Source organism: Falco biarmicus, chromosome Z (assembly GCF_023638135.1).
Source record: "Falco biarmicus isolate bFalBia1 chromosome Z, bFalBia1.pri, whole genome shotgun sequence".
In the NCBI taxonomy this organism is placed as follows: Eukaryota; Metazoa; Chordata; class Aves; order Falconiformes; family Falconidae; genus Falco; species Falco biarmicus.
Genome location: NC_079311.1, coordinates 57,631,783 through 57,655,613, shown reverse-complemented (window position 1 = coordinate 57,655,613; position 23,831 = coordinate 57,631,783). Strand labels below are relative to the sequence as shown.

The following is a 23,831-nucleotide window of genomic DNA, read 5'->3' as shown; positions in this document are numbered from 1 at the left end:
TAAGCCTGCACTGAATCACATTCAGTGTGCATTCTTGGAAATGCCATCCCTTGGAAAGTGACTTGGAAAAAACCCCATTCCTTACTGTTCTAAGTTTTTTCATGAACATTTTCACCCATGGAGAATCAGTTTCCTAGGTTCTGAACCAGAATCATACTGCCCCTAAACAATCTTGCCTTTTATTTCTGTTCTTAGCAGAAACCTCTCATGCCCCTCTTGGGACCTTCCCTCTACCACATGTGGGACATTTAAAGCTCCAGGTTTTTCCCAGCATGACTCCACAATTGTTCTGTTCACTTAGAGCGAAGAAATTATAGACATAACCAGAATCAGACTTTCAGTTTCTGTTTTGGTTTCAACCTGAAAGCAGACTTTGCACGAAAACCAGACATTTCAATAAATCCCGCTAGCTTTTTCAACACACTCTCTGCCTAGGCGAGTGGCTGGAAAAGCCAGGTGTATCGGCCTCAGTGGTTCCTGGCCCACACAGGAACTGGAAGGTACTCGGAATAGCACAGACATTTTCAGTGAGCTCAGTCACGGTGAAAACTAGACATCCAGACTGGCCAAGCAGAGATATGTCATAAGCCTGTTCCTCTTGCACAGAAAATCAAAACTCATGCGGTTGGTTGGAAATATACATGAGAAAGGAGATGAAGCCTATGTAACAACTTTGAGATTTTAGCACTTCATGTTTTAGCAGTTTAAGTGTAAACTTTTGTTCATCTTAGACTTAAAAATAAAATAATAACCAGGAACAATTTCGTAAGTAATCTAACAATTTTTCATTAGAAAGCAGTTAATTCAGGAGCCAAAGAAAGCCTGGGTTTATCGTTATATTATGTCTGCAGTATAAAATAGGTTTCTAATATCCATAATTTCATTTTCTTGATGGGTGCAGAAAAAAAATGATTACAAGAAAAACAATTGGTGACAGTTTTTGTAATGCTCTAGCAGCACATTAAATCCAAAATAATTTGGTGGACTTCACAGGGTTCATGCTGATGTAAGAGATTAAGATAATCTTCACAGTTATACAGGGCAGGCTGGAACCAATCTTGCCATGCGTTATGAAAATCTTAATCCACATTGTAACTTTACATGTGGAAAATTAACAAAACAATACTTCATCTAAGCATGAGAATTATGTCACTCCCAGTTGCTCCCTGTTGACAGCTGTTTACAGTATGGTCCTGGGAGTGCTGATTCACTCCCACAGCCTGAACTGTGATGTTGAAGTTATTAAGAGAAAGAACACAGAAGAAACCTGCTCTTTATGTTATTGCTATTTGTTAACCACCTGGTTTGGAGCCACCTGGGCACGTACTGTGCGGACATAACCTCTGTGGATGGGATGGCTGCCAAGCAAAGAACATACAGACTCTCTTTCCCCCCTTTTCATGCTCAGTGCCTGGAGAATGTAGGTTCCCACATCATGTAAGCTACCAGCCTTTGCAATGTAGATGGTTTCAGACCAATAAAAGAAAAGTGAACAGCATGTCTGAGAAGGGAACAACAGGCTTGTCTGATGGCATCCCCATGCTGAGGGATGGTTCAGGAGCTCCTTTGGGTTTCTCTTCTCTTTCCCCAGCTTATTAACCTATTCATTGTCAGACACGTTATGACAAACCAGAAACGACAATGCTGTATATAGACTGACTGTTCATCTTCTAGGTAGCTTTCCCCAAGATGGCATCTACTGGAGGTTGTGGCGGTTTCTGTCCAGACTGTGTGTCTGGGATCACTTCACCGTTGTGTAGATGGGTCTCACTCCTAAACAGAAAAGCAATATAGGCAGAGCGGGGCAGGGCCTGGGGAGCAGCCCACGCAGCTGAGGGTGGAGGGTAGAGAACTTATACAGCCAGAGAATTTTATTTTCTCTTGATCTGAGGCCTCAGTCGCACCAGAAAAACCCCACCAACCACAAGAAAAGGAATTATGATCAGATGTTGTTGTCTAGGTCTGACAGTGTTCTAGACTGAGAAAATCTCCCAAAGGGACAGTCCGGTGAGAAGGAAACCACACAGTACCACTAATAATTTAGTGTCTAACGCACCCCTGTGAAAAGGGACCAGTTGTGATATACATTAGTGGGAAAGGAAGAACCAGTCCTATGAAGTTAGGAGACTTCAAACAGCATAAAGTAATTGGACCTAACAGCAGCTTTTAGGAAGGATTCCTTCTTGGAAGGAGACAGCAAAAAGCTGCAAACAGTGCGCAGGTGGTCACTATGAACAGTTGCAAATCAGTTATTTAGATCACTTAAAGGACCACTGTCAAAAGCATTAGCAAAAGTGCTTTTGATATGATGTTATAAAGGTGTGACTTAATGAAGTTCACTGGCAAGGTTCACGCTATTGTACAGCACCATCATTTGAACAATGATTCCAGTCTACCAATATACAAACCAAAGTTATCAAGTAACAAATCAAAGTTACCAAGGCACTAACTGAAGTTACAAAGACAAAACTGAAGTTACCAAGTCACTAATCAATATTACCATACTGCAAGGTAATGCACAATATTGGTTGCTTGCTACAGATCTGTTGGTAAAAAGGTCTCTCAGCAATGAGGAGAAACCTTGAGAGGCGTCCCAGCTCAAGGGGAGACCACTGCCATGCAGCCACACTGCCTAGCGGGGAGAGCTCAAAGGTTCACCTAGGCTGCCATATTTGTGAGATAAAGTGGTTGGCTTATAGTCAAATTATATGCGATGGGAAAGGTATGCATGAGACTTCTTGTACCCACAGCTTTCTTTGTTCCTTGATAAATGACTGTTGGAAAAGCCACCTGCTATTCATGTGTTAATTGTGTGATCAGTGTTCCAAGCTCATATGCATCGATGCTCTCTGTGTCACTCTGCTGCTCTGTGGGTTTTCAGAGAACAGATTGAAACTAGAAGAGTTCTTGGCCTGTTAACAACACAGGCTTTTACCTCCTTTGGTGCTTGTACCAAACTCCTGCTAGTTTATTTGAATGCATCCATCCCACCAGTGCTTCTAGCTCCAGTCTATTTCCAATGCTCTACCTCAAGCAGCAGGAGAAAGCATCCAGCATTTCAAGTCCATGCTTGACAAAGACAAAAAACCTGCAGAAAATTCAACACACAGTCATGCAAGTCTAACAGCCCAGAGACAATACCTGTTCCGTAGCTTCAGTCTTCAGCTCTGCCCCACATCTGTTCCATCCTCCTTTTCAATGACTGTTGTCTAGGACCAAGTGCTGCTGGTCAAAAATCTCAACAGACTTTAAAAAATAACTAAAACTGCCCAACAAGATAACACTGTTGTCAGTCACACAACACAAACAGACAGCTTCTCCTGAAATAACCAGGAACCATGCAACACTGTCTACTGAGTCATAAATTCTTAGAAGGGATATTCTGGCATTATGGATATACAAAATGGCTGTCTCCAGTGGTGTATCAGGGTATGGGTTTGGTGTATGAACTGAAGTGAACAGTCCTGGTGAGCAAAAGGAACATGTACAGCTGAAGAAATCCCAGTGGCAAGACTTCTAGTGTAGTCTGAAGTTTTTTCTGTAAATGTTTTTTTTCCCCCTGTGCTTTAAGTTATAACCAAAGGCTTTTCTACAAAACAACAGCAGTCTTAGAAAAAGTGTTTTGTATAAATAATAATAAAAAAGGATGAAAACCAAACCCCATTTAAACATTTTAAAAAACAGAGGAAATATAACAGACCTAAGAGCTCTGCTTTTCTTTCCCCCTCATTATTCTTGGCTAGATGTCTTAACACTCACTTTTTATTTGTTGATAACTCCTTTGAGCTCATGTGTCAATCCATATGCTCTGTCACAGGCAGTGAATTATTTTACATTGTCTGACTACTGGCTGTAGCCTTTAATACGCTTGTGACCTAATACAATTACCTCCAGTTATGGAGAAGTCTTACAGCAGCTGGTAAGAGCAGCAAATGAATGAGGACTACAAGAGTACCGTGTGTGCTTTGCCTAGTACTTCCCAAGTGTCAAGGTACAAAACAAACCCACAATTACAAGAAAATCAAGGCCCAAACTCAAAATAAATAAACATCCCCAAACCCCAACCCAAAAGAAATACACAGATTCATTTTTTCTTTTCCTCTTTTTCTTTCTTTCTTCCTTTCTTTCTTTTTCTCTCTCTCTTTCTTTCTCTAAAGCACCAAAAGTTTGCAAAAGGTTTAGAGACAATTTTATTATCCTTCCCACAGGTGTGGAATACTGATTTCCCAAGAGTTTTCTTGGCTTTACAGCCTATCAGCTATAAATCAGAGGGGCAATACTTGGTAGCAGTGGTGGTAGGTTTTCACTATATTTTGCTTCCAGAAAGGGTCTTTTTTATATGCCTACAACACTTCAATTGTAGCACAACTGTTGGATACTCTGGAAAAATATTACAAACTAAAGGACAAAAGTGTATCTCAAAAATTATTTACCACTATCTACTTCATATAAGACAGACACTACATTAGCTAAGTGACTAAAACAATTAAAATGAAAATTACTGCAATTACAGACTGATCACAAAAACTAGATAAATTCATATAAATTTCAAACCCATCTTGAAAGATGAGTTTCCAGAAGAAATACTGTCATATTATCAGAGCTAACAAAGTAAGAAACATCACTGCACAGGGAAGGATATGCAAATATGCCTTTTCCTGGTATTTTCTGAAGAGTGACACATTTTACAGCATTAGATGCTCAGCCTAAGCCTGTGAACATGTTAAGTAATTTCAGGTGCTAAAGTACACAGTAGACATTAGAGTACATGAGTACTTGCAATTAAGTAAGATTACCAAGAAAGACCAGAAGTAGTGCTGGATTAGTTTCCCAGTCTAAGTAGACATAAAACTGCAGCCTTTACTGCTGTCAAATAGCCAGCTTTGAGAAACCACCAAAAAACTTGGTGGATACTTTGGCAACCTTCCACATGTTACAGATCTTCAAACATGACACCAAATTCAAAGTTACTGACCAAAGCCAAGTTCTTGTCCACCTCTGACCTGAATAGGGCTCACAAACCTACTCACATAACTTTACGTATGTTAAAAGATGAAAACACATCCTCTTAATCATACCATCTTATTTTAAAATAGCTTTTGATGGTATTGTTTTAATAAAGGTAGTTGTGATGATTACATACAGGGTACAGGAAAAGCCTGTCTTTAAATGACTGCAGCCAATGTCATTTACCAGAAATGAGTTTGGCCCATGATAAGTTATAAAGGCCACTTTAAATTATAATAAGATATTTATTGCCAGGAAAGCTCCTCTCTTTAATACAGATTTCCACTTTTCTCTGCCCCAAACAATTGACAAATGTGGCTGGTCCGAAGGATATAGTCTGTAACTGCTAATAGTTCATTAAAGTAGTGATATTACCTGACTCAAAAAGTAAAAAATATGCAGATGACAGAGTAGTAAATCTAGCTGTACAAGCACATAGTTGTGAGAACACTTTAATCACACGATGATTGTGAAAAGCAGGTGGTACTGTAAAATCTTTGGAATATTTTCTAATATGCTAACGTTTTCTAATCTGAGAAATGAAATGTAATACATATAGTATGACTGCAAAAATAAAATAATAATAAAAAAACAAACAACAACCCTGGAGATATATTATCGTGTAACAATGTATGCAGGCTTAATGCACAGCAATACAACAAATTGCAACACATAACCAAATATCGAATATCGGTAACTAGAGCCGCATTCCCCACACATTGCAGTGCAGAAGAGCCCTTTAGGCTCAGCTCTGCTTGTCTCTAGTCCCATTAGCATTCTGCCAGCTCATTCCTGAACAGTCTGCGGTAAACATGCAATGCAGAAAAGCAACCAGGAAAGCATAGCAGAGAGTGACTTATGGAAAACAATTAGGTGTCCTTCAGGTTTTTTGTTGCTAAGTGAGAAGCCTATTATTTTTACTCAGCTAAAATGCCACAGGTATTCTGTAGGCCAGAAGGAACATATTAATCTTATTTTTCACAGACAGTTCAGATATATATGGTTATTGTCTTAAAGCAATGAAGCAAACCAGTAAATGTCTCTGGGTTTTGCATCTGGTCTCATTTTCCCAAAATGAAGTGGAATACTATTGCTGCTGCAGTTACCTCTATGTTCTTTTCTAGCTATGCTGGATAGAGGCTCAAATTATTTTTAGCCTGCTGAACTTGTTTATTTCATTCTTATTTTGAACATATAGGAAATCATCCCTGCTGTCATTGGAAAGAGCCTGTGAAACACAATTTATTTCCTTCTGGAGTTAAAAAAATGAAAAAGAAAAAAAAAAAGAGAGAGAAACCAAGGCCTTAACATTGTAGTTATCACTCTGGTTGAAGATCTAGTCTGATCATAGACTGGTACTAGAGGAATCTTCTTGGTCCTCAAGACTTACCCTGAGCATGACCACAAGATTTTATTTTTTTTTCTAGCCACTCCTTACAAGTGACTGTGTACAGGACCTGGAAAGCACTTACACTTGAAGTTGTTCACTTACCTGCATTGAGGCTGTTACTGTACCTTTCTGAATTTGTATCAGTGGCTTCATTTTTGTAACAGCACAGTGAGAAAAGGTTAAAAAAAAAAAAAAGGCTAACTCTTCTTTCAGAAATATGTCCTGAAAAATAGATGAGCTTGTCCCTTAAAACTTGGGTAAATATAAACAGCCTTCTGTTGTGACTTGTTTTGTTTAACTTTAGATACCAATGATTTCGGCCTTGCACAGGCAATGACCTTGCAAGGAATTTTTCTGGCATGAAAATCAGTTTCAGTGCCTCTTCTTCCTTAGGTTATGCTTTTCTGGCAGCAGTTGGGAGAAACTGGCAGAAGTCAGAGCAAGTCAAGTGCTACAGTGACTGCACACTGGGAAGCAAGATTACTTTACCTGGCCCTGCATGGGGCAACTAAGTAAGCTCGAAGCACCTGGGTGGTGGAAAGGCTGCTGGCAATGGGACCTGAGGTAGGATTAGCAAAGAGCTTACATGCGCCGCTTTCATGGCTGAAGTAGGAGCTTTCACAGTCTCCTTCAATCAGAATAGCAAAGTGTTATAACCTGTGGACAACGGTATGTAGATGTTTGCGGCCAACCTTTTAGCTTTACAATTTTCAAGAAAGGAAAACCTGCTATTTGAAGAAGTACGGGTATCTGTGACAATTAAGTCCTTCACAGAGGGATACAGACTAACGCATACTCTCAGTGACTTACGTAAGAATGATCCTAACTTGGTCATATAGTTTTTCAACTAAACCTCTGCAATGTGTTCCCAGTGCAGAGAAACAAAATGCTATGTAATGGCAGTCTTCAGGGTCTCATTAACCTTGCATGCCTGGCAAATAAATAAATAAACCAAATTTTAAAAGCCTGGAAGCTGCTGCCATCTTTAAGATCTTGATAAACAATTTCAAAACAGAACAAGATTTTTTGAGTTATTAGACTGACCCCACGGGACAACACATTAATTTAGTGGCTTCCCATGCCTCCACTTCTTTTGTGCTTGGTATGCACTAGAGCTCTGTTTGATTAGGGCTTCCATTCCCAAGGGACTATCAAGGTCTTCATTTGCAGTACATACCTTAAGTGCATTACATTATTTTGTTTTTAAAATTCACCCTCCTGTTAAGCTCTCACCCATTCCAGGAAACACTGGTGATGTTGATCACTTGTAACACCTGCACAGGTCTGTCAGCTACTGATGTCCATTATTGAAGCTTTAACTTTCTGAATATTAAAATAAAATTCTCTCCAGCCAAAAAATTGCTAGATGTCTTCTGGAAATAGCACCAGGAACTGCATGAACGAACACAGGTGCTGAAGAGCTACTTCCTATGTTAGGTTGCAGCTTATCAATTCTCATTATTGTACAATTAAAAAAAGTAGAATCTTTAGGGATACCATACCATCTCATCCTCCCATTAACACTGGATTTACAGCAATAATTCAATTTATTTCAGCAGCATTAATCTAGCTATTGCTCCCAGAACGAAGTTTGGATGCACAGTTTATGAAAGAGGGCTATCTGAAATGTCTTTTCATTTTATGTCTCTCTCAGAAGTCAACCCTGAATTGCTCATCAATAAGCAGCCCCATCTTCGGTACCACATTACAAGGCTAGCTGAAAATTCAGCCCGAGCAACAGTGCGAAAGTGTTAACTGGCAAGAATACTAGAATGAAAAAAAATCAGTGGGGAAAAAGAAGGGGAGTATCTAGCCACTATAAGTGGTCTTCAGATGATAGATAAAGTTAGGGGAAAATGCATAAGCAAACAAAAACTCAGTGAAGCACAATGGACTAAACCTATCCCAAGTATAACTCCAGCCAGCTGGCCATTATCTGGTTGTCAAAATATGTTTACTGGGGAAAGAAAGAAACAAAATAAAGTATAAAATCTGTTCTAGAACATAGCACATTGGTTTTGTTTGGATAAATCAGGATGCCTTCTATAATGCAATTCTTCAAGATACTTGTTACTGCAACTCCAATATTAAGCCATGATCCTATAATTTTTGTGAACCCTTCCATCCCCCTTTTTATTTCAAGCATTCTATAAATATCCAGTGTCTTATTTTCTTGTGTTCATAGTAAAGAGGTGTCTTAGGAAGTTTTGTACCTATATCACTGTGGAAACAAGATATGTGTATACATCTGTGACTGCTCCTTCTCTAGAGAAAAATCCTGCATTATCTGTGCAAGCTTATGGCTAATTTTTCTGATAAGATATGGGTGTCTTATTCCTACACTACTTCAGAAATGCATTTCATGTAGTTGCACATAGCAAGCTGTAAAGTAGGTTTTATGAAGCCAATAATGCAGATATAATACTTAAGGAATTCCTTTTGGTTTGGATATATTTATTTTTCCAAACATTTTGTTTGAGAGAAAACGAGATTGTTATCTGCTGTTTCCTTATTTTCTTGCAGGAAAGCAAAGGGTTGTTGACTTCCTCTCCCCTCCCTTCCTTCCTTCTTTCTGAAGGTACTGTACTCATCTGAAAAAAAAGAGAACGAAATGATTGTTCCTGTTCTCTTTCTTAAGTCATTTGAAACACTGTCCCTGCTAGTTTTCTAAGTTTACTGCAATCTCTGCACAGGGGGAGGGAGAGAGAGGGAGAGACAGAGATTACCAACATGAGAGCAGGTAGAGAGTTTAGGGCAAGACTCCTTCCAGCTTCAGCAACTGGTAAGTTAAGTGAAAATGCTTTTATGGTTAACTCTTTAGAAGTGCAATATATATGCTTTTGTATTAAGAAAAGGCATTAATCAGATACACATTTAACTGGTAGAAAGATAACCATATGCATTGACAAGCAGTATATTTAAGCTATAGATACCTGTAGTCTGGGTTTTAGAGACTGGTGATAATAGCCTACGCTTTTACCAACGTAGACAAGAAAGTATTTTCCAGTGAGGCTGATAATATTCATAACATAATCTGCTGTGAATTTTGCATATATGGCTTCTGCTACCAGAATCTTGTTACAGGCTTCACTAGCTTTATCCTGAACGTTTCAGCAAGATTCACTGGGTCATTTCTGAAACAAAGACAGAAGCCGTGTCATATGCAAATTGATGCATTTCATATATCATCTGCCACTAGTGAAGTCTGCTCCAACCCACCAACCTGTGCTATAGTGGGCGAATAATTACTAGGACTTTTTTTTTTCCTTCTAACCATCTTGTGTTTATGATTATACATGTTTATCTGTACTCACCTCTGTGTATGATTCGTCTAGGGTAAGTGACATTTAAGACATGGTAAGACAGTTCCAGGTTCTCACTTGAAAAAAAAAAAAAAAAAAAAAGTACATGTTGTGTAGTATATAACAACACTGAGGCTGATGACCAGCATCAGAAATGGGATGGACCCAAATGTTCGTTTGTTGCTTGTATTGTTGCAGATATCGACAGTATTTTTCATGTTGGGCATAAAATCCATCAGAACAGTCAGAACTGGCATGTAGAATGAGTGACTGAATGCAAGAGTATATTACAAATATTGCAAGAGAAAAGTCCCCCTCTCCCCTCCGCGCCACACTTTTATAAAAGCAGAATGCAGAGGTGGGGGAAGGAATCAGGACAGGTGTCCATTTCCCTGCAGAAGGAGAGCTTGGTCATCTTCTGGTGCAGTGTTTCTTCAAGCTGCAGCTCTCTGAAGTGCAGGGTCCTCTGCGGGACGCCTGCAGCCCAGACAGATTGGCTCCACATGCTGGGCAGGCATGGTGGAGGGCCGTCAGGCAGCTCCAGCTGCCCTGCTCCCGCTCCCACTGGGGCACCTGCCTGTGCTTCCATGCCGGGACAACCCGCTGCTCCCACCCCTTGCTGAGCCAAACAGTGGAAAGGATTTTCTCCCCCCTCAACCTGGTGTCTTTCTGCAAGTTTTTGCGTAGGAAAGAGTGATCTACCCCAAAGTCAGCCTGATTTCTGGGTAAGTTGTAGATTCCCTTCACTTTAGCAGCAGTGGATGGATTCTGCTAAAGGGAGGTGGAAATAACTTGTTTCTTGAACTCTGTAGCTTTATGTTGCAGCTCTGTCCAGTTTGGTACCAATTATTAGGTTTATCTGGTTATATTTAAGCGACAAATGATCCTCTGCTAATAGCAAGTAAATGCCAGGTGTTGCCCTGAAAACCACTTGCCACATTTTCGCTCAGGATACGGTGTTTTATGTTTTATGTGACTAAATACTGACTCAAATTGAATAGATTATTTGGACAGCTATTTGGACAGCTATTTTGACAGCTACATGTCAGACAACTGGAAAACCACTTTTTACTTCAAGTGAGAAGCAGAGGAGTCTCCCAAACATTAAAAAAAAAGTACATAAACTCTGTTGTGGTATTTTGCTCCAGCTGCGGAGTGGTAGTCTGGATTGCAATCACTTGTGAGTTTTGATTTGGATAGCTCAGAAGTTCAGTCTACCATGTAGGTAAGAGCCAGTTCCAGCCTTTAGGTACATATTTTATTTCTCAAGATACTAAACATTAATATATTCTTGATATGGACCACGTATATGACAAATTATTTCTCTGGGAGATTGTCTGAAATACATAAAAAGGAATATGTGTGTTCAAACTCATAGTAAGTGACCAAAAGTAGTACATACTGTTTCCCCAGTAATGATCACACAGAAACAGCGTTTTTAATGGAATGCTTAATAATTTGACAGTAAAAAATAGAACTTGAATTTTGAACTTTATTCTTAGATTTCACCTATTAGATTTACTTTTCTTTCAAATAATACATCTTTAAAATAATTTTCAGTTTATTTGTTTTCACATTGTATAATTCATTGCTGGGATAACTGTAACATGATTTAGTATAATGGTAATTTGTAACACAACTAATATCTGCCTCAAGGTGTCATGAAGAGGAGAGTTTTGGCTGATGTGTTATCCTTATCCCACATGCTGAGATATTTACAAGCAGAGAAGGTTATAGACTGAAGCTGCGTTGAGTGCAGATCTACTACCAGCTTATGGCACAAATTAAATATTTGTGAAATGAATTTTCAGTTATTCACCTCAATGTTATAAAAACCCCTCTAAATTTGAAGCAATGAACCAAGACTGAAAAGAGAGAGGCTCTGTTTATTTTCCTTACAGTCTTATTGCTTCTATTGCTAAAAGCCATATTTATGTATATAGCATACATAAGTAGACAGTCAGTGTATATGTTTACCTAGAGAATTAAAGCCATTATTTCCATTTGATTTGTTCTCAATTATAATGAAAAAGAAGACACAGAGATTTTGCTTTTGTTCTGAAAAACAAAATGAAAACTACACTAATACTGGCAAAGATGTTCCAAAAATAAGTTGCAGCCCATGGAAATCCCAAGTTAACAGGTCTGATTTAAAAACCAGAAACTGATAGAAATCTTTTTGCAAGTGTCAATTGCCTTTTTATTTTTAGGATCAGCTTCTTTAATGGTGGAAACTGTTGAGAACATGAGTTTTGGATGTAGAATAGTAGCACTGAATTACCTCCCTAGTAACATTTTGCATTTTTAATATGGATTTTTGACCAGGAGATAATTTGAATCTTTGGATTTTAAGGAGTTTTTAATTGTTTTTTGCATTCTTTCAAACAAGCACATTAATAAGAGCCTTGCCTTACGAATATCTGAATGTAGAGCGGATACTGGTGGACTCAGAGGCACAATGTGCATCTATCTCACCGATGAACATGTTGGCATACCTTTTAGGTGCCGTTTCTGGTAGTGCCAGATATATGTGCAGGCTTTAGAATGGGAGAAGCACAGGGGGATGAATCATTGTAGCAACCCAAGACAAGCCTCATGTACAGAGGCAGAAGAGTATGGATTACCCCAGATAGCATTTACATTGTTTTCAATCTTTGATATTGCAAAGCCTTGATGATGCAGAAAGACTGATTTCTGAAAGGACCACTCCATTCAGCCAGAGATGTCAGCAGCATACCACCATGAGGAACAAAAGCAATACAGGCTGCATTAGGCAACAGGATTTTTCTGTGACCGTGGTTTAAGGACACAAGTCAGGCAAAGGTATGTAAGGAAAAGCAGCTTCTTGTTAGTTGATAAGAAACGATACATAGCTTCTGAGCACTAATGTATGTTCTTGATCCAAAGAAACAAACTGCTTCTTCAAACAGACCTTACAAATGCTGTGTAGACTGCTACAAATAGTTGTAAAATTATTCATTCATTTGCTGGACTGATTTTACACCCCAACCTATTTTCAAAAATAGACCACTTGTTAAAACCAAAGGAGCATTTTCTTTGTAAATGCACTAGTTTTCCCTGTTCTAGTTTACCATCCCAGACCACTGAAAAAGAAGGAATGTCATATTGCAGAAGGAAGAATTATAGAGAGACAAATAATGTGAAGCCTTCAAAAAGAAACAAATATGGAAAAAAGGTGACTTGGAATTATTTTCTTTCTGATGAAAAGCTGATATTCTGAAACTGAGACTGGAGCTCTCCGTTGCTGTTAAAATGCAGTGGAATTTTATGGATGATATTCAGATTTTCATTCAACGAAGAGGCCTAAGTTAACACTTACTGGCTATTTAAAACACATATTGAACTGCATGCTGGATGTCTGATTTTTCTTCATATCTATCTGGCAAGGACTAGTTCTTCTTGCCTGGCTTCTAAAATACTAATGATCCAATAAAAAATATTATTTAGTCTTTGTTTTAGTTCCTTCCAAACTTAATACCTTTGTGACTTGCTTTTGTAAAACAAATGGCTTTATACTAATGTTACCCTGATCCTGATAAGCAAAACTCAGCATTTTCCTTCTAAATCAACAATGTGTAATGTATTGTAAAAACTTCTCATGTCACTGGAAGCTAAATGATCTTGTATTAAAAGAAAATATTTTCATGATCTGAAAGTTAAGGGAAGAAATGATGTGAATATTTTTCTTTTTTTTTTACTGTCACTCCTTATTTCCTGCTCTGTATGTTAGGAAGACACATTAATTATTTGGATGAAGGATGAAAAAAATAGCATTCTTGCTTTCTCTTCCCTCCCTCTTCTACTAGAAAAGCTAAAACACTGTCACATTTTCCCTCTACTTTGTGGATATCCATGAATTCATGTGATTTAAAAGAAGAAATAGGATAAAAGGTGTGTTTCCTGAAAACCTATTTTCTCCCTGCCAATATTCACAAAAAGTAAACCTGGAAACACTCAATTTTCCAGCTGCTTATGCTCATTAGTAGCACCAGAATTCAGAGAACACTGAAAAATACAAATGTTCATTCAGTCTGAAGGTTCATTTCATTATAAAAAGCTACAAGATTAACTGAGTCTCATACATTGGTAATATCACTTTTTGCTAATGAATTGGAGAAAGGCACAACTGATTTGAAATTGAAAGCAAGGCTGTAAGAAGGGTCATACATTTTTAGCTGTTGTTCTTTGATGATGCTGTCCTACAAGGAACGCTAATGCATAGCAAGCAGGCATTACCCACGAAGTCCTCTGTCTGGAAGCCTGATGAAGAACAGAAACCACCTAACTTCTCCACATGGAAAGAATTCTGCAGGGTGGTGTTTCCAACGTGGAGAAGCAGGTGTGGCAGCTCTGGAAAGGGAGCATATGGCTTTGCCCCTTCTTGGGGAGCAGCTTATTCTGACACCAGGCCCTCTGATAAGCCACATGTGTGTTGACTGGGAGGGACAAGATGACTTCCAGTCTTTCTTTTCACTGGTTTGTTGCTGTTCCTGAGTGTGCAAACGCCACTTATGCTTTAGTCTTCTCTGGTTAGGGTTGCAATGTAACTGTTGGACTCTTCTTGCAGGGACGAAAGACTTTGTTTTATGGAGGGCTCTATGCTGGGTCAGCTACTAATGACTTCATAAATGCGAAAAAGTATGTGCTGTTACCAACACCCAAATCACTAGATTTAAACCAAACTTACATATATCTACTCTAAAGATATCCAGGAAGAATACATTGGTATATAGCTGCTATTTGAGGTTTAGTCCTCTCTCTGAGGTGCTTTCTAAAGCAAGTAGTGTTTCTGTTCAGTGTTTCAACTTCAGATAAAAATTATTTGAAAGGGGAGTGTCTTTCATACAGTACTTCTGGTAGAAAGATATTTTTGTACCCCTCTATTTTTTCTTAAAAGGATTTAGAATATATCTGCAATGAAAACAGCACCAGGAGGTGAAAAGGAAAGGGGAGTTTAGAGCATCCATCAGTTTCTAAACCCAGCTGGTAGGCACCAGCCTACACTGGGTTGGTTCCCCAATGCAGGTTTCTGAGGCTATGAAGAGTGTTTTGTATTGTCCAAAACTATTGTCCTGTGACAGGAATTCTAGAAAACTGTAGAGGATCTCCTGGAAGAGCAAGTTGACAACAATGTGCTCATAGGCTTCCCAGAAATCAAACCATTTATGAAGGTGCAGGAAAACAGCATTTTTTTCTGCAGCACTACAGTAAGGAATCACACCAGAGTGAATGCTATTTCAAAGAGTTTTTCTGTATAATGCTGCACTCACAATATGAAGCCACCAAGGTTTCCAGAATAATTTTATATGTCTGTAGGTAACATTTTGTCAGCATGCTATGGAAGCAGTCACATGCATCAGAGAAATGGTGCTGACCAGCTCCTCCTCCATATCTCCTTATCTCTTCCCTCCACCACAAAAATCAAAACACTAATTAAAGACTTTTGATCCCAAATACACTAATTTATTTTTTCATGCCCCACAAAAAGGGAAACCCACTTAAGCTTAAGCACAGCTAAAGAAATGCAATTGAACAGATGTCACTGTATTCTGTAGGCAAATGATCAGGGCTTGGGATTCTCTCTGCAGTAAGGATTTTCACCAGAATGTTCATTACTAAGCACAGAAAAAAATGCATGAACAGGCACCCAGTGGAAGGCACTGAATGTGGTTGGACAGTAAGATGGAACAGAATTCACACAACTATTTATACTCTGGGTTATGTCCCCCTGCCTATATATTAGTCTTGCCTGCTATTCCTCCCAAAACACAACAATAATCTCTATCAAATATTCCAGGTTTTTGTACATGACACTTGGATTTTTCCAGGGAAAAAGCATGAATAGAATGATGGGGAATGGGGGGTGGGGATTGAGAGAAAGAGTCAATTTAATATATAAGGTGACGTTTTACAAAACTTCATGTTATATTGCTGGTTGCCCATTCTTAGTCACGGGGTAGTGTCACAGTGGTTTGATGGTGGTTTTGGTTTCTTTTTTCTTGTGATGAAAATCTGAACTGTGTTCAGCATACAGAATAAGCCTTTGGCATCACCAGTGGTGAAGGATTATTACTAGAGTGTTTGGGAAATGTTCAGAATTTCAGATTTCAAACTATGTTGAATTTCTTCTCACTCTTCCCCCCTGCCCCCCACCTTTGGCAAAAAGTAATGTCTTGTTTGTAGCTCTAGTCTCTGCTCCAGTATCTGCTGATGACATTTGGCTAAGTCTTAGCTGCCATTCCCACTCTGCATGCTAGTTTATTGAATTCAGTAAAATTGGTATTTTAAATCTGTCTTGGTTTAAAATAATTAATGTCAATAATTTTTCCCTGCTAGTTGATTTACACAGAGATTTGTTTTCCAATTGATCAAAATCACAGAAGCAATAACAATTTGTTTAAAATTTGAGATTTTCTTTTATTGTGGCAACAAACTAATGTCTATTTTTAAAACTTTTTAGAAGCTAAAATAATTAAAGACAATATGCACCATGCATTTTGGGGATCAGAAAGGGAAAGCATTTGCTTTTTGCTGTTCAGTCAAGGAGAAAACTCAAGTTTGGCATCACAGGTGAAGGGCAAAGCCAGAGAGGAAGTTATCTTAAATTACTTCCTTATGGGCACTTCATATGATCAGTCAGAAATACCATTTTATGCTGGAACTGAAGAACTAAGCACATTCCTCTTCAAACAAAAGAAACTGAATTTTAAAAATGAAGCCTTATTTGAATGCCATTGTGAGATGTATGTGAAGATGATAGTTTTTCTGAACAATAAATTGATATTCAGCACTGTTTCAATGCTTTAACACAGCTTTTATGCTCTGGCAGTCTAGAAAACAGGTCCCTAATCACAGTGCAGATATATATAAAATACTTTCCTCCAGTACTCCAGTGTTTTGCCTGAAGAGCCATTTTTACCTCTGTGTCATTGTTCATGCTTCCTAGTTTTTTCTATTTGGATAGCAATGGAATAAACACAGTGGTGTCCTAGGAGTGGCACTGATCTCTAATTCCTTTGCTGTGTTTCCTATTGAACTTATATTCAGAGGGAAAGTCTAAGTCACTACTGAGCCAGCTTAATTGCAACTGAGTAACAGAGGTTAATAGGGATTAATCAGCCTTTTCAGCCAAGCAGCTTTTCCAGCAAGGTCTGCTCAAACTTCAGATGAAATCAAATCTATTCATCTTTTCTAAATGTTTAGGAAAGCATCATCTGGTAATTACTCTTAATGAACCGGACAACAAGAGAAACATTCAGTAGCAGACATATTTTTCCTAACTCTGTCAGTTTCTGGGTGAAATCCTCTTCTTCCAGTTCTTGTAGGGCATGGTGTATCTTACTGGAACACACAATTCCTACCACTTTAGCAACCTTCAGTTTCACTAGGAGTTTTGAATTGTGTGAGACAAAGAATTGAATGCAAATTAAATACAAAAGACAGTGGTCCTGCTGAAGACTAATAATATTCCCCCATGTTTAAATAAAGCTTGACTCTTTTTTGACTAATCTGTTTTGGAGACTCTATATGAAAACTCTCCCATCCAGTCCTCTTCTCCCTTGGCCCTTCTCCAAGCATACATGCACATAGTACCTGGTACTTTCTTTTTTGAGGTACCTGTTGCTTTACACGTGCAACATCCAGAAGGTGAAATTAACTACTGATGATTTAAGGAGGCTGCCAGCAGGCTGGCTTGAAGAACCGAGGCTGAAGGTGGCCCTTCGCTACCCTTTAAGACAACAAAGAGGTGGGAGGAGCCAGACCATCTCTCTGGCCTCCATAGAGGTGATAAGAACACTGGGACTACAGTAGGAAGGAAAGCTCAATCTATTTCCTTTTTAAAGGTCATGAATGCCAGTGAAAGGTTTATTTTCAAAACAACAGCCCAAGCAGGACAGCATGAGGGTTATGGAAGGGCATGCTTTTTTGATCATTCTAATTTTGGGTGTTCTGCATAGCTCCATTATTTATTCTAAAATAATACTACAGTACAGCACAAAACCGCTCTGTCTCCACTTCACTTTATAGTGTTTAATGATTGTGCTTTGTAGGTGGAAAGATTATGTCCGAAGTGTTCTTTCAAGAGCTCCACATTCTATTCAATATTACTATTTTATGATCAGATCCTTCCTTTTATTTATTTGTTCTTCTGTTCACCCTGTCTCTTATATCTGTATGATGAGGAAAAAAAACCCTAAAACCATGTTACTGTTATCTGATGATTTTCCAGAGGAAAAACTATTTAATGCATAGGATTCCTATGGTGCCAGAAAGGTACTATTTTAATTTGCAGTGGCAGATATGGAAGTAGACAGGAAACAGGGATAGAGTGATAGGACTTCTATAAACAGTGATTAAAGTGACTCCACATACTTTATAAAGGCAGAGGCAGATCTATGGTTCCAGGTTTTGACATAAGAGCTCCTTATCCACTTAAGAAAAGGAAGAAATTTGTCTTATTGGTATCACGTCATAACAGTCAAATCCTGAATCTTGTTCTCAGCTACACCCCAAATTTTCCATGATGATTTCAGTACAATGTAGATGATGCCAGGGAGCAAATTAGGACAGTTACTTAGGACAAATTACTGCCATTGTTTAATTGAGTAATTAACTGAGCTGGCCAACCCATCATTAGTTCCAATAACTAGTGAGGGCAGGATCAAACTGTATTTCTACGCAGTCTGCTGGCACCCGATAAGCTATATACATTTGGAGCCCTGCTACTGTGTGTGCTCCTGATGTCAACACCATGGCCAATCTGCTCTGGTCAGCCCTGAACCCTGGGCAGGGTCTGCAGACTCAGTATACCTATGTCCATATGCTCTTGGGGACCCAGTCCTGTGAGAATATTTATATGAAACTGAATATACATCAATGACATCAAATTCAGTGCAAAATGTAACAGCCACAAGGTGGGAGACTTTGATTCACTTCCCTTCTCCCCCCTGAGGAGTCTGGACGAACAACTCCAGCCTCTTAACGGAATGCCCTAATTAGAGCCTGTGAGGGTAACCCTGCTCTCCTTTGGCTGTAGCTGGGCCATTACACAGACAAAAATGCAAGTGCCAAGGGACAGGGAGCAGAAAGAAGTCAGATGGAGGTAGCCAGGGGCTGCAGACTCCATCCCTCTAGAGGCTCCTCTCCAGGTGTTGTTTCTCCAGGTTTACTGAAAGCTAAAATGCACGTCAGCCTCCTGAGTGATTGTATTTATGGCTTGGCCACAGAGGCTCCTTTAAGTTCATTCTGCCTCATAACCCCTTCTCTGCTGTGCCAAAGCTCCAGAAGAGGGGACTGAGAGTCCAGTATGGGTAAGTGCAATTTGTTAAGGTGCATCATCAGCCTAAGCTCAGACCTGGACTAATTTCCTGGACAACAGCTCTCAGCAGTCAGCCTTGCTTTTTTGTTTTCTTTTCAAAACAGGTGCAATAGTCTGAAGTACCCAAGACAATTGCTTCTTGATGTGAACATAGGAGTGCCTTAAAGAGCAACCCAGGGTCACACGGTGGTTAGCTTGCTTAAGGCAAATTTCCCCCCACATATCCTCCAAATTTCTATCCAGAATATGAATGTATTTTGCTTTCCTGTTTTGGTGGGGAAAAAAAAAGAAAAGAAGAGAGGCATAGTACATTTTAAAAACCCTAACCAATAATGACTATGCAGTTAAACTGTTTTTAGCAAAAATGATGCTGCTTTACAGTGGCAAAATAAGTTTCTAAAGATGGGAGAGATTGAAGCAGGACAGAGTCAGCTGTTCAGGGAGCTAGTGGGGAGGTGAAAAGTGGGGCATGAGTGAAACGACCTACAGTACACCTGGGTTTCAGGGGACTTTAAGGAGAAGAAATATAAGTTTTTCAGGGAGAGGTACAATGAGAAAAGCATAGGTGGGCATCTCTCCTCCTGAACAGTGCAGCTGACAGTGCGCTGGCTCCTTTCTAAATCTGCAGAGGTGCAATACCTTACGTCAAAGTACTCAGAGATAGCTCACTTCCCCAAGACATTGTACCTATCTCTGTAGGCCCTTCAGCCTGCAAAAACAGTTGTCTCTGGATTTTTATATTAAATAACTTTTATCTACATGCATCCTTCATGGAATTAAAAAAAAAAATCAGAATGCAGCCTCTTTGGATCAGGAAAGTTCGGAGCCACAGACAGCTGGAGGCCTGCAGACAATGCTGGGAAGTTGTCAGGATACTCTCTCCTGTTTCTTATATTCCTCACAGGACTGGTATCTTGGGTTAGCTACACTACTAGCCTGAGCTGATATGGTTGGTTTTACATCCTCCTGTACCTCATCAGCAGCTGTTTCAGGCTACACTTAGCAGGTTTCTGAGGAGGAAAAGAGAAAGGCAGGAGACTGGGCCAGATCCCATGGTGCTGGGATGGGGCAGGGCTGTGCTGTGGACCCAGAGATAGGGATCTGCCAGCAAACATCTGTTCCCTCTCCCCTTCATTCCCACCCCATAGAAGCCTTGAATTCCCTGTTGGTACCAGAGATTCAGGCAGGTGGAGATGCCTTTGGTCCCCTCACACACTTTTGAGCACATAAACTTCTGTGACTTTCAGGCTCCCACCATTCATAGCTGTGGTCTGAGGTGGCTTTGTGTAAGCAGCTGACACTTCAGAACCTGTGGACTTAACATCTGCTTCATTATCCAGGTTGTCTACGTGTTGCTGACCATTTCAGCAGATAGAATAGAGAAGCAGATAGGGAGTGAACCACAGATAGAATAGAGAAGTGAAGAGGGAAGGAAACGTTAGAGAAGAACTAGGAAAAGTCAGAAAGAGGAAGAAAAAAGAGAAAAAAGGAGAAAGGAGGATAAGAAAAAGAGAAATAAAGATCCAAAACAGCAGCAAGCCTAAATTGTGCTCAAAGGGCACTTGGTATGTGACATTGAAATGTGGTCATTTGAGATAGTCTATGAGGCCTAAGTACTGCTAGGAGCATTACTGGTAAAGCCCTGCTGCAGATGTTTGGTGGTTAACCCAGCCATGCTGCTCTATGACCTCCACCCCTTGTCTTGTTAGGCAGCAGAAAAGTAGTGAGAACGACAGCAAAGGTTTTTCTAAACTGAGGAGAGAGTATATATAAAAGCAACTAGAGGGGCAGCAAACCATTTTACTAAACTAAGAACACGGCACTCGTACTGGAGAGAAGAAAACTATCTACAGCTACCTCACTACAGCATCAGGCAATTTTTTGTTATTCTAATCAGTGTCACCACTGAAAAGCAAATTATGCCATAAACAGCTCTATAAGCACATCTGATGCCACAAACAGTGCACCAGACTTGGCAGGGTGGGCGGTGGGACTCCTCCAGACTTTCAGCAGAGGGAGAGTCAGAGTCTAGTTTAATACTTTCAATAATTATTTAAAAAAAAATAAATAGCTGTAAGTTGTGGAAACTGAATACACATTAATTTTATACTATTTTAAACTGTTTCTCTTTTACAAGAGATACCAAAGTAAATGTACTCCTGTAAAAGTGCTCCCTGAAAGTTACACATACACCCAATGCCCACACTGCCAGTGCAGGCAAATGAATATGTTTTTCCTGGCTAAAATAAAACAAAAAGTATGTAAATTAAATATTAAAGTTTGGGAACAACAAAGATGATACAGGCAGGGTATTTCTGTTGTACAGTTTTCTGAAAGAAGACTCGTTTCTTTGTATTGGTGTCATCTCCTAGACAATATTAATGCAGCTACACTGCATAGGAATCCCTTAGAGCAGGAGGAATACCTAAAATGATCAAACTTCAAACATGAAGCGAAGAAGACATGCCAAAAGAGAGTCAAGGAGGGAAAACAATTATTATTTAATATATGAGATATCTTTGAAAGTTCATTGCTTGTTGCATCTGTTTAATGTGAGATGTTAAACTGTTTAAAAGTGTCAGATTTTTTAATCAGTCAAGTTTCTTAGATGTGTGATTGCATGATTTCCATTACGTTTGTCTGCAAAAGTTACCATCTTTTAACATATTGGCTCAGGATATAATTTTTTTTTCCCATAGATATACATTTGTCAAAATTGTCAAATTTCAGTCATGACATAGATGGGTTTTCATATCTCATTGGACAACAGAACTCATAATAAATAGCAAGGAAAACTGTGAAGGATTAGTTTCAAAGCTCATTGGAAGTCTTCCCATAAGCCTTAGTGAGCTCTGGTTATGCCTTAGGAAGAGTTAACAAGGTTATCAGTTTTCCTTTACCAAGCATTTGCTGAGAAATAAACCACATTTGTTGATGGAAAGAAGTTGTTTTATCCTGAAGCCTATACCAGTAGATGAAGGTAATTTCCCAGGGAGAAGTGAAAAGACACTGAGCTCCTCAGTACTATCATACTAATGTAGGAAGAAAGAACCTGATATGGTCCACTTCTCATTTTCAGTCATTGTAGATCTTTTTCATGAACAAATGTACACTTGTTTCCAATTCTATTAATTATGGTAATACAAAAGGGGAAGAATATTTATGGAAATATCTTTATCTTGATGGTGTTCTCCATTTAAGGAGACATATCTGTTTCACAAAAGGGATGGGACTAGAAACCTTATCTCAGAAGACAACTAAGCTGATGGTTAAATCACGGGCTTCATTTGACACCAGGTCTACATACATGTAAGAGAGAGAAAGCAAGTGTCTGTATTGGAAAAGTATTGATTAAACTCCACAACAGCTATTATTCCCAACTCTGGCCTGCTTTTTTAAGGCTTCCCCAATATTTGCGTCTCCCTAATCAGTATCTGCACTCATTGATTTTGGATATTTTCCCTATACATGTGTTTATTTTTGCAAGTTAGTCCATATTTCTGTCTTCTCCTGGACACACACTGTGGCAGAAAAAGTGCTCTCTTAATCTAGAATTTAAATAATCTTTTAGGTTAGCTTCAAGTAGTGTATCATAAAGACTTCAAGGACAATTTGGGTCTATTAACATATACTCAGTTTATATACAACATGTACTCAGTTTATATACTCAGCACGTGTATATCAACATAACACTCAGTATATGTTAACGAGGCTCATTTTTCAGATTTGTGTGCTTGATATGTGGATATTTATACCTGCAGAACATGGATGGAAAACACATCTTGCATGTACTTCTCTAAAGAGTAGAAGAGTAGGATTGACACTGATTTTAGACAAGTTCTGGTATGGATCTGAACATGGTCTTTTACCTTCTGCCCTCGTCTAGTGACTATAGTCACTCAAACCTAGAGTAAATAAAATACTTTCATTTGAAAAAAACCGTACAAATAATCCATTATTGAATAACAATGGTAGTTTGAGCCGATATCTAGTGAACATAGTGTAGAAATAACTCTAAATCTTTTGAGCATATTTAGAACTTCTGCATCATTCACCAAGGCAACTGTTACAAATAAAAATCTGACTGTCCAAACGAAAAGCAGGTGCACAGATTTTACAGATACAGAACATTATTATCATCTAGTCCAACTTCTTACTTATGACAGGCCATAAAAACCAACAAAACAGACAAGAAACACTTGAAAATTACAGGTTAAAAACATCCATGATTGTTTTCCAACTCTCCAAAATTATGAAATTCCCAATAGAAAAACAAATGAGGAACTGCAACATTATTTCACAACTCCATTAACACACTGGACACAGCATTAAAAAAATGGAAGAGAAAATAAAAAGTAGCTTATGTAGAGTTAGACCTGCCACTGAAGGAAACTGGCAGAGAAAATCATAAGGAGGGATCAGATGCTTACCCACTGAAAATACTTGGTTACCAGTAATGTATTACATTCATGTTTGTACAGGTATTCCTGGCATTTTCAAAGTCTGACAAATAACTTGAAGCAGTGCAGATTTGGTGGGAAACACTGATTTGCTACTGAAATAAAATGAGTTCATCATAGTAAAGCCCCTTTGGTCAGATCCTGAGAGTGATGCAGGTTTTGCATAAATAGCAAATGAGTGAAAACTAAGTAAAGAATTTGGTGCTTAGTTCAACAGCTGTATGACTGAAAACATCTAAAACCAACACCTATTTGGAAGTGAATTGAATGAAGAAGACCCCATTAAACCTGTTAAAATTTCCATAACCCCCTGTGCTGGTTTTGGCTGGAAT

The 23,831-nt window shown here is 38.9% G+C and overlaps 1 protein-coding gene across 7 annotated transcripts in view; it reads left to right on the top strand.

The window, feature by feature from the left end:
- Positions 1 to 23,831, top strand: part of ZNF366 (zinc finger protein 366) — a 214,968-nt gene that overhangs the window by 167,465 nt on the left and 23,672 nt on the right. The window contains exons 1-3 of one of the 7 annotated variants that reach the window (XM_056323668.1): positions 9,045 to 9,179; positions 10,098 to 10,424; positions 11,356 to 12,522. The exons of 1 other annotated variant lie outside the window; for it this stretch is intronic. The gene's annotated coding sequence lies outside the window, so the exon portion shown is untranslated. Of the gene's footprint in view, positions 1 to 9,031; positions 9,180 to 10,097; positions 10,425 to 11,355; positions 12,523 to 23,831 lie in introns of those variants that run through there. 5 more of the 7 variants (XM_056323671.1, XM_056323670.1, XM_056323669.1 and 2 more) reach the window with 5 other exon arrangements.